Source organism: Octopus bimaculoides, chromosome 15 (genome assembly GCF_046866305.1).
Source record: "Octopus bimaculoides isolate indiv1 chromosome 15, ASM4686630v1, whole genome shotgun sequence".
NCBI lineage: Eukaryota > Metazoa > Mollusca > Cephalopoda > Octopoda > Octopodidae > Octopus > Octopus bimaculoides.
Genome location: NC_142942.1, coordinates 21,175,864 through 21,187,383, shown reverse-complemented (window position 1 = coordinate 21,187,383; position 11,520 = coordinate 21,175,864). Strand labels below are relative to the sequence as shown.

Below are 11,520 nucleotides of genomic sequence, written 5' to 3'. Positions count from 1 at the left end.
AAAGGTGTGACAAAGTTGGACAAACGTTGTTAATGAACACAGGTCAAGAATTCAGAAAATAATGACGTCTAGGCGCAGGAGGCGTGGCTGTGTGGGAAGTAGATTGCTTCCCAGCCACATGGTTCCGGGTTCAGTCCGACAGCGTGGGGCCTTGGGCAAATATCATCTACCATAGCCTCGGGCCGATCAAAGCTTTGTAAGTGGATTTGGTTAATGTGTGTGTGTGTGTGTGTGTGTATGTGTGTGTGTGCGTGCACGCGCATATGTATGTGTTTCTGTGTTTCTTACCATCTCTTGATAATCAGTGTTGGTGTATTTACGTCTCCGTAACTTAGTGGTTCGGCAAAAGATACTGATAGCATAAGTACCACTCACAAGGCTTCAGTCAGCCCGAAGTTATAGTAGAAGACACTTGCCCAAAGTGCCACGCAGTGGGACTGAACTCGGACCCATGTATTTGGGTGGCAAACGTCTTACCACACACGCACAGAACCACGTCTGCGCCCATGGTCAAAATTCTGCTCTGTAGGATTGAACACGAAGCCACGTTATTAACGATAGGAGTACCTTAGCCAGACACCAGACAGCCATACCTGCGGCCAAATTCTAGATTATAGTGTTCAATCGTTAACCTTATTTCTCTTTCTGCTGCTACTACCGCCACTGCTGCTACTACGTCTAACTAAGGTTTCTGTTATAAAAAAGCCGAAACGAAATTTATTAATTTATAGTTTTTTTTTGTTTCCCCGAAAACAAGAGAAACGTTAATTGGTTGTTACAGACGATGAAAGGAAAGTGACGTAGATTAGTGCTTAAATCAATTATTGGAAGACGCTGGAAGGTCAAGATTTCTGGAAATAAAACTTAAATCGGGTTAATTATAAATTTTAAGTTCACTGGGTGAAATATCTATAGTGACACGTATGTTTTTAGTTACTCACATGCAAATTAAATAAAGAATTTGCAAAAAGAAAATGAAGAAAATAGCTCTTTAAAATTATCGGCATCGTGGTGGTGGTGGTGGTGGTGGTGGTAGTGATGGTAAACTCTTAAGATTTGGAATATATTTCTATGAAACACGTTCTTTGAAGAAAAGAGTAAAAGTCTGAACGAATTTCAGTTGTGCATCTCATTTTATTATTTGCAAAAATTGTCAGAATGTCTGGAAAAATACTTTACGACATTCGCTTCAGTCCTTTATCTTCTGATTTCAAATCGGGCAGTGGTCAACTTTGCTTTTCATCTTTTCGAGGTCGATAAAATAAAGTACCAGTCAAGTACAAGCTCTGGGGTCGATGGCATAAACTAACTCCATTATCACAAAATTGCTGGCCCTGTAACAAAATTAGAACGCAATTATTATTATTATTATTATTATTATTATTATTATTATTATTATTATTATTATTATTATTATTGAGTGAGAGAGCAATACATGCTAATAAAAATAGCACCGAGGAGCAAATATACGAATCCTAATGCACCCACCATGACACCCATCTAAGGGTACACTTGGAACATGCATCACAACCATATGAGCGTGATGTAGTGATCTCATATCAATATAAATAGCGCATGACCTTGCAGGTGGGGACCCAGTGAATATTGAAACAGTCGATGACGATAGGATCAAAGAAATGTAGCTTAAAATGGATATAAACTTTTCAAGAAGAGACATGGTGGAAGAGTTGTCGGCCGTTAAAGGGTTTAGAGGGCGGTAGAAGCAATGCATGTATTTAATGGAATGAGGAAGGGAGACTATGAGCTTGAGTTACTGGTAATATCTGCTGCAGATATTCAGGTATGAGAGGTGAGTGGGGATGGGTGAAGTAGAATTGTGTGGATTCTTCTTTTGTGAAAGTAAAAGAAAGAAATCAAACAACCAAAAAAAAAAAAAAAAAACAAACACTCTTCCATCAAAATTGAATTATTTTTCAAAAAGGAAACATTGTTGCAATGTTGACCAAAACATTGTAATGAATCGAATACACCATTTTATTTCATAAAAATATGGCCAGCACCATTTATAATTAAATTAATGAATCTCATTTCTCGAAGCCATTCGTTTTTGTTTACGAATATTTCTCTATAGTAAGTTAATTACAATAACACCAACTAGTAATAACAAAAACTCCACGTCAGCTGACGACGGTTGAAATTTTTGAAACTTCAGCATTTGTCTCCCTTACATACAGCACTATGTGATCACCTAGACTAATATTTACTATATTTTTCTAATCACCGTATTTAACTTTATTGTAGCTCATTTACATTATTTACATTTAACGGATATTTGTCCTCATCTTGTTTGTTGTTAACACAACGTTTCGGCTGATATACCCTCCAGCCTTCATCAGGTGTCTTGGGGGAAATTTCGAACCTGGGTTCTCATTCCTAAGGTACCTTTTGATCTAACCTTCCTGTGTAGATGTAGAGACTGAAAGCTAATACCACGTGGCTTGAATATAATGACACCACAACGAAAAACACCTTAGGAATGAGAACCCAGGTTCGAAATTTCCCCAAGACACCTGAGGCTATAGTAGTGTGACTGAGCCTGGGACCATGTGGTTGGTAAGCAAGCTACTTACCACACAGCCACTCCTACGCCCAAACTTACATAGTTTGTAATAGCTTTCCCTAAGTATATAAGCAGGTTAAAAGTAGACGACGTGATCATAATACAGATTTGATTTTGAAAAACAAAAACAAAAATAATAATAATAATAAGTAGATAAAAATAAATCAAATTAAAATCAAAGATTATTAAATATGTCGTCTGGCCTACGATATTTACTTGGTTTTGAAACTCAATGGAATTATAATGTACCATAACGTTATAGATGTTGAAATTGCCTTTTGGCAAAACAGTCTACATTTGTGTTCGCTGGATATGAGATGCTTTTTTTAATGGACAATGAGCCGAGCGTATTCCATTTAAATAACTAAAAGAAAAGAGAAAGAGGGAGAGATAAATAGATAGATAGATAGAGAGAGAGAGAGGTAGATGGAGGAGAGAAGGAAAGAGAGAGACGGAAAGCGAGAGAGAGAGTGTGAGGATGAAAGAGAGAGAGGAGGACTTGGCGATATAATAACTCAACCAGGGATTGGCGAATTATAGTTAAGAATACAGTAAGACACGCTCTGCATAAACACGAAACGATTAAGTCATTGGTGAGCAGTGATTGGCTGGTTTTGCAGTGCGGAGATGTAATCTGTCCACATAAGAATAAATTACCACCATGGCGTATTTAATTATATTTGAAAATTCTATAATATGTATTTCTAGTTTTGGCACTGGGCCAGCAATTTTAAGAAGATGGCAAAGTCGATTACATTGAACCAGTACTCGTTTTACATCGAACTGATCTTTGTCTTACCGACTACGAAACAATGAAACGGAGAAAAGACTTCGGCCGTGTAGTTAAGAGGCTTGCTTTACATCCATGTGGTTTTGGGTTCAGTCCCACTGCGCGGCACTTTGGGGAAAATGGTTTCTACCATAGCCCCGCGTAGATTTAAGCTTTGCGAGTGAATTTGGTAGACGGAAAGTGTGTGGAAACTCGTGATACACGTGCGCGCGCACACACATTATTTATATGTGTTTGTAAATATATATATATATATATGAATGTGTGTGTATATATATATATATATATATATACATGTGTGTGTGCATGTGTGTGTGTGGATGTGTAGATGTGTGTGTGTGTGTTTATCTCCCACCACCGCCTGACAACTGCTGTTGATTTGTTTACATCCGGTACCTTAGCGGTTCAGCAAAAGAAATCGTTAAAATAAGAAGCAGACGTTAAAATAAGTATTAGTGTTGATCTGTCCGACTAAAACTCTTGATTACGGTGCCCCAGCATGGCCACAGTTCAATGATTTAAACAAATAAACGATAAAAGATAATTTAGCTCCCTATGCTAAACAAAATATACACTGAAATTTCTACAGAAGAGAATATCTTGGCACGGATTATGTAAATGAATTATATCAAGACCTTTGACTAACAAACAACCGATTGGTTGTTTAACTAGCATATCAAACAAACGATCGATTTATTAGTTGGTTAGATATTTAACCGACTTACTAACAATAAAGAAGTAATATTGAACCAGTGCGTGTGGTTACTAATATTGGCAAAATGACCCTCCCAAGACACACCAGTTTTCGTTATGGCTTGCACTGTATTTAGGGAAAGCTTATATTAACGAGATGGTTGACGTATGATTGTAGCAAAGCATTAAAGTTGTAGAAGCCAAAATGATGAGGTTCTACTTGAGTGGATAACCCATTCTGTTCTCGAGGCTGTGGTATATATTTAAATTTTCCATTGCAGAGGGAGTGTCTAAGGAGAGATTATGTAAAACCGTTGTGGTGGTCTTGTCTCCGGCGTAAATGGAAAACTTACAGAAAGGAAATTGTGAAAGGTTATTAACCGCACTATAATAAGATTGTATATGAGAAGTGGGGGAGAGAGGTGGGAGAGAAGGGGGAATAGGGGAGGAGAGGGGAGGAGAAAGGGAGAGGGGAGAGAAAGAAGAAGGAAAGAGAGGCGCAGGGAAACAAAATGAGGGGAGAGAGGGAGAGGGGAAGGGAAAGGAGAGGGAGGAAGAAAGCGGGAGTGAGATAGAGACAGAGAGACAGAAAGAGAGAGTGAAAGAGAAGGAAAGAAAGGGATACAGTGAGAGAGAGAAAGAATGAGAGTGGGAGAGAGAGAGGGTGAGAGAGGGAAGGAGAGTATGGTGTATATGAGAGGAAGAATGAGAGAGAGAGAGAGAGAGAAAGAATAGAATTTATTATTTGTTTTTTGTTAAAATGAACGCCAACACTGACAGCGCTAAAATGGTAAAGACTAAAAAATGGTTTAATTATTCTTCACTCAGTTACTATTACACCAAACCTCAGATATTCCGCTTAAGAGAAGCAAAAATTAACTATTAGAACCAGCATTTCATTATAAAACCCTTTCATATAAATTAACTAATTACAACGTGGGAGAGGAGAACTTTCTCGAATACATCTCTTGTTGAATCGCAGTTATTAGCTAATTAATATATAAACAATTTTTCTTTTTTACCCTGCTTAATTAACAGTCGCTTCATTAAGGCGTATCTAACTGCTACTAATGTAATGTGTTTTCATCACATTTAGAAAATATTTGGCTGTAAGGAAGTCGATAATAAGGATATTGAATCAATGATATTGTCGAAGAATCGTAGTTATGGAAGCTGGTTCGTTAGCAAGCAAATGGAAAGAGAAAAGTATTGCTTGAAATGTTTATAGCAAAAGCTCGTCAAAGCTCGGCAAAGCTCGTCAAAGCTCGGCCTCATTATTCATATTAGGCGTTCATTGTTAATGGTAATATTTTACAGCTCCATCTTATATAAAATTACACTCACGTTATATATAGGAGAAACTGGCGGCGGCAGCGGTGATGGTGTATTGTATTGGATGGAAAGTGAGAAATAAGGTTATAACAAAAGGTGAATGTGAGACAAGATAATGGAAACCACACACAAAATACTGAGAAGAGAAATTGGGGGACGGGGGGTGGGGTGGCAGTGGTGGAGAGAAGTAAAGAGAAAAAGAAAGAAAGAGAAATATACAGACAGAGTAGGTAGACCTGCAGGTAATCCATTGTTTCGTTAATTCGCCCACCTGCATTTGTCCTATTTTACCCGATCAGCCTATCAACGCTTTACTAAATATCACGTGACTTCCCTTGCCGCTGATAATGAATAAATTCATAAACTTATGGTTTATCTTGAGATATCAGAGGAAGTTAGTTATACGTAATTAGCAGTTATGAAAATTAGATAATTAATTACAACGACAACAATAACAACACAATATTAATAATCTAATTAATAATTTGTTACGTTTTGTTTTCTTTCTCTTTTACAAACAAAATTATTTCAGAATAAGAAACAACCTTGTCCTGCTTTAAACATCCATTAGTAAATGAATACTTTGCATTTGTTGTAATTAACAACTAATTTTCCTAACACCAAATTATCTCTCATTAAAATCGACCTAAAATATTTCCAATAAGTCATTGATTTATGATCTCCGAAAGAAGAACGGTAACTATGTTTCCTGTTGTATATCAAGGAATATAATAACGGTTTCAATTTTTGACACGAGGCTAACAATTTCGGGAAGGGAGGAAGTCGATTAAATCAACCCCAGTACTCAACTGGTACTTACTTTATCGACCCCATAAGGATGAAAGGTAAAAATCGACCTCGGCGGAATTTGAACTCAGAACGTAAAGACGGATGAAATGCCGCTAAGCATTTCGACCGGCGTGCTAACGATTCTGCCAGTTCACCGCCTTAGACCTACATCTATACCGGTTTCAAATTTTGTCACGGGGAAGGGGTGTATCGATTACATCAACCCCAGTCCCCAGCTGGTACTTACTTTATCAACTCCATAAGGATGAAAGGTAAAAATCGACCCCGGTGGAATTTGAACTCAGAACATAAAGACGGATAAGTATTTTGCCCGTCATGCTAACAATTCTGCCGGCTCGCCGCCTTGCTACCGGAAGCACATGGCCTCATATTTTGAGAGAAGGGATTAAGTCGATTGCATCGACCCCAGTACGTAACTGGTACTAATTTTATCGACCCCGAAAGGATGAAAGGCAAAGTCGACCTCGGCGGATTTCGAACTCAAAACCTAACGACTAACCTAATGGTTAGTCCTCCTAAATATGTTTGCTATATTTTTGTCTGAGTGCATCTTTCTCTTTACGACATGTGTAGCAGAAACAAAAGTAGAGTGGGCTTCTGCAGAATTTGAACTCGGGGTGTTGAGAATCAGAAGAAATGTCTGAAGGAATATGTTCGATGCTTTAGCAATCCAGCCAACAACAACAGCAGCAGCAGCAGCAGCAACGGCGACGTCAATAGCAAAATATCAACCATGTTGTCCGATGCTGTTCTCTCAGAGATTAAATTTCTGCATTAAATTCATTTAACATTGCGCTGCTTCGGTATGTATAAACTGCTTTAGAATATTTACCAAAAATAGAACTTCTAAAATAGCAACACTTGTGATCCATCTGCTCAATGTAAATTAATCCATACTACATTCCAAAGATGACCTTCCAGACGTTCCAGGCGGTTCAAACAGTGTTTGCTGCAACCACTCGAGTCGATAAACATATTTTAATCATTCCACCCTCCTTTACCATTTAAAGAAGCAGAACTGAAGTTCTTCATTTAGTTTTTAAAAAATTTTTCTTCCGTTTTTATATCATAGATTGGTGTACAATAATGTCGGTGGTTTATTACAAGATTATCCCGCGATAATTACTGGTTTCAGCGTATGTATGATGGGCAAGTGGGAATGACAAGAGAGTATCTGACACTATCTGCAGAACAAATAGCGTAGAGGACTTCTTTCAGAAAGTACTGCGTTTTTGAGTTTCTCAATATTTAGCGACGAAGGGCAGGCGCGCGCACACACACACACACACACACACACACACACACACACACACACACACACACACACACACACATTCTTTTATTCTATTACATATTTCAGCTCTTGGGCTGCGGCCATGCTGGAGCACCGCCAGTAAGTAACTTTACTGGAGAATCATTTAATTTCTATTGCGCTTTAGTACCAATCGCTACGTGCTAAAGAAATACTACTACTACTACTACTACTACTACTACTACTACTACTACTACTACTACTACTACTACTACTACTACATATGTTTGTGTGCGTGTAACCATAAAATAAATATACATTATATATATATATATATATGAGTGTGTGTATATATATATATGTGTGTATATATATATATGTGTATATATATATATATATATATATATATATATATATATATATATATGCATGTACATATAAATACGGGCAGGTATGCGCACACTCTTTCTTTCACAGATATTTGTATGTATATGTGTGTGGGTCTGTGTGCGGGTGTGTGTGTATGGGCCTTTTGTCTTAATCTCGCACAGCTACCATCTACCTTTTTCCCCCTCAAAAATCATTTTAAGCCCCACAGCTACTATGGAAGACACTTGCCCGAGATGACCACCAAGTCTGATCGAACCCAACAACACGGAAGGTGGCGCTGGGGGTAGGGCTGTGTGAACGAACTTTCTTCCCCAACAAGCTGACGCTTCCGACCCATTTCGGTTCCCAGATTACCTAACACCATTGTATTTCAATGTGACTTCTGTTTGCACCAATTCCTCATGTTGTGGCTGGAATTCTAAAGACTAAAGTGCTTAACAAAGTACATTATTCCAATAGAAATGGAATCAGGAGTGGGAGAAACGTGCTTTACCAAATTTTTAAATATTAAAGTTTAATGCTTTCGCACAAACAAACACAGACAGAGAAACACACACATATTCACATGAATACTGACATATACGTATACGTATACATGCGCACACAAATACAGACACGCTCACACACTAATATATACACACACGCGCACATACACACGTGATTTCACATGGACGTTTCTGTCTCTTCAACACATTTTTGTTGATAAATAGATTACAAAATATTTCCGCTAATTGTCTGTCTGCCACATAAATACCGAACTAACATATGTGCATTTGGTTATTGGAAGCTTACATGTATATATATGTATATATATATATATATATATATATATATATATATATATATATATATATATATATATATATATATATATATATATATATATATGTATATATATGTATATATATATGTATATATATATGCATATATATATATATATATATATATATATATATATAAATATACACATATATACCTATATATACATACGCATATGTATATACATATACATATACATACATATATATATGTACACAAATACATATGTATATAAATATATACATATATAAACTCATATATACACACATAAATACGAATATATATATGCATACACACACACACACACACACATATACATCTACTTACAGATATGCATACAAATATATATTAGAAACGCATTACTATATATTTGTGTGTGCATCTATGTGTGTGTGTCTGTGTATGTGTGCGCGTGTCTGGTATGTGTATGTATGTGTATGTGTATGTCTGTGTGTAAGTGTATTGTTTTTCCTCTTCTATTTTCCTCTTTTTCTCTGAACATTTTATCCATCCATTAACACTTGTTTCGGCCTGTTACATCTCCACATTCTCGATTACTCCATCCGTTTTCCAGTCATTTTCTCTCACTCACAAATATAGTAACAGTTAAATACAAACTTTCTTCCAGTTCAGGTATTCTTCAGGCATATTTGAACCTGTAATAAAAAAAAAGCTATTCACTGTATTTGACATGGAGAAAAGTTTTCACTCTAGACAAATAGGTGTAAATACAGCAGATCTATTACAACATGCAGTTCGGGGTGTTTATCTCCTCCTCTGCAGCAGAGACCGGAAATGGGGACGCTGCGAACTGACACGTGACATAGGTCTCTCTTATGACATTTCAGTTATAGTTCAATGAGTGGTGGCGCTATTTAGCAACACGTTGTAAATGAAATACTGGGTAACAGTGGAAAGCAATGATGTGCATAAATACAAACTCCTTAACAGTTCAAATATGCTTGAGGCATATTCGAACCCGTAACAAAGATTTTTCTTAGAATAGTCTGCTCTCCGTTTGGTTATAGCTATTAAAATCAAGACGCCAGAGACTGTATGAAAGTGGAGAGTTGAGTCAATGATAAGCAAACTTTTCGCATAAAAAGACCCCGAACGAATATCGTTTCAGGTTCAGTCCCATCGTGTGGCACCTTGGGCAAGTGTCAGGCCTTGGGTCGAGCAAAGGTTTGTGAGTGCATTTGGTAGATAGAAAATGAAAAAAGCCCATGGTATAAACACACACACACACACACACACACACACACACATTGCGTTTGTCTCTACTGTCATCGCTTGACGCCCGGTGTTCGTTTATGTGCATCCCCATAACGTATGAACTCGGCAAAAGTGCCCAATAGAATAAGTACCTGGCTTTAAAAAATAAGGGCCGATTTGTTCGACTAAACCCCTTTAAAGCAGTACCCAATTATGGCTGCAGATGAGTGACTGAAACATGTAATAAAAGATAATTAAATATGTAAACAACCACTGAGAAGGTCGCTAATAGCAATGAAAGAGCTTTGGCAAAAGAAAAAGCAAACAAATAAAAACAAAACAAACGACTGACTGGTTAACCAAATTAAACAAACAATCGATTAGTTAGTTAAATATTTAACTGATTGACTAATAATAAAGGAGTTGAATTGAACTAGTGCATGTGTAATTAATATTGGCTTAATAACTCTCTCTAGACACAACAAAATATGAAATTTTAATTAATAGAAGTTTCTTAGGTCATTGCTTATAATATGTTAGTGGCCACTTTACTAATGGGGCTGAATCTTGAGTGTAGGGCGAATAAATAATTTTATTGTAGAAAAACAAAAAGACAAAAAGAAAGGAAAAAAAGTTGAGATTTATTAACCACAGCAAGCTAATTAGAACAGATATTCCGTCTGTATATTCAGGAAGAAAACCTGATGATTGGAATATAATATTTCTGGTATCCGTCCGTCACAGATTTAATATCACCGTTCTAATATCAGCCAAACAGCTGTCTAATGTCTATCTCACACACGTCAGTTATTTAAGCGGTGTTGAAACACTACGCAATTTATCTGGCTTGAACAGTGGCATGTGTTTAATATCAAAAACATTGAATCTAATAACAGAAACTATGAGTTATCAACAATCGGACAATATAGGGTCGATGTTATTCTCGTTTGAATCTCGTCGTAGATATACTACGTGAGAAGTTGCTTGTGGTAAGGAATTTATTTAGTTATTTCTAGAAATTTTGTATTTCTGTTTATATATATTTATGTCAGAAACGAAAAGAAAAAAAGTATTAATATTTACATGCATCAAACAATCCATTAATTGAATTCTTGATTCTGAAAACCTTATTTAAACACATGGTCTAAATCAGAGGTTCTCAATGTGGGGGGTATTGCTCCCAAAGGGGCCCTGGGCATGTCGAAAGGGCGGTGAAATAACAAAATTAACACACTAAAATTAACCTATCGTAATAATTATATTATACATGATAAAACTAGTAATGGTTATAAAAATTGAGATCTCATCAGGCACAAGGAAGCAATTAACTTGCAATGTATAAAGTAAATTTACAACTTTTGTCTTTGTTGATTTTTTTTATCATTTCACTGTTAAAAGCTTATAGAATCCATTTTTAGAATAAAAGTTATAGACTATCCTCCATGTTAAGTTAGTTTAGTTGCGCTACTTCACTTGCCACTTAGGTGGGCGCTAGGTACAACTACTTATAAGGGGACGCTGCCAAAAAAATGGTTAAGAACCATTGATCTAAATTATCATCAGGGCATTTTTGTTTTTATGCATTTATATATATATATATATATATATATATATATATATATATATATATATATATAT

The 11,520-nt window shown here is 36.4% G+C and overlaps 1 long non-coding RNA gene across 1 annotated transcript; it reads right to left on the bottom strand.

Annotated features, from left to right (window-relative positions):
• Positions 1 to 1,114: 1,114 nt before the first annotated feature.
• Positions 1,115 to 5,678, bottom strand: LOC128249543 (uncharacterized). The gene is made up of 2 exons (XR_008265664.1): positions 5,620 to 5,678; positions 1,115 to 1,334 (listed from the first exon to the last, which is right to left on the bottom strand). It is a non-coding gene; the product is annotated as an uncharacterized LOC128249543 (long non-coding RNA).
• Positions 5,679 to 11,520: the final 5,842 nt, after the last annotated feature.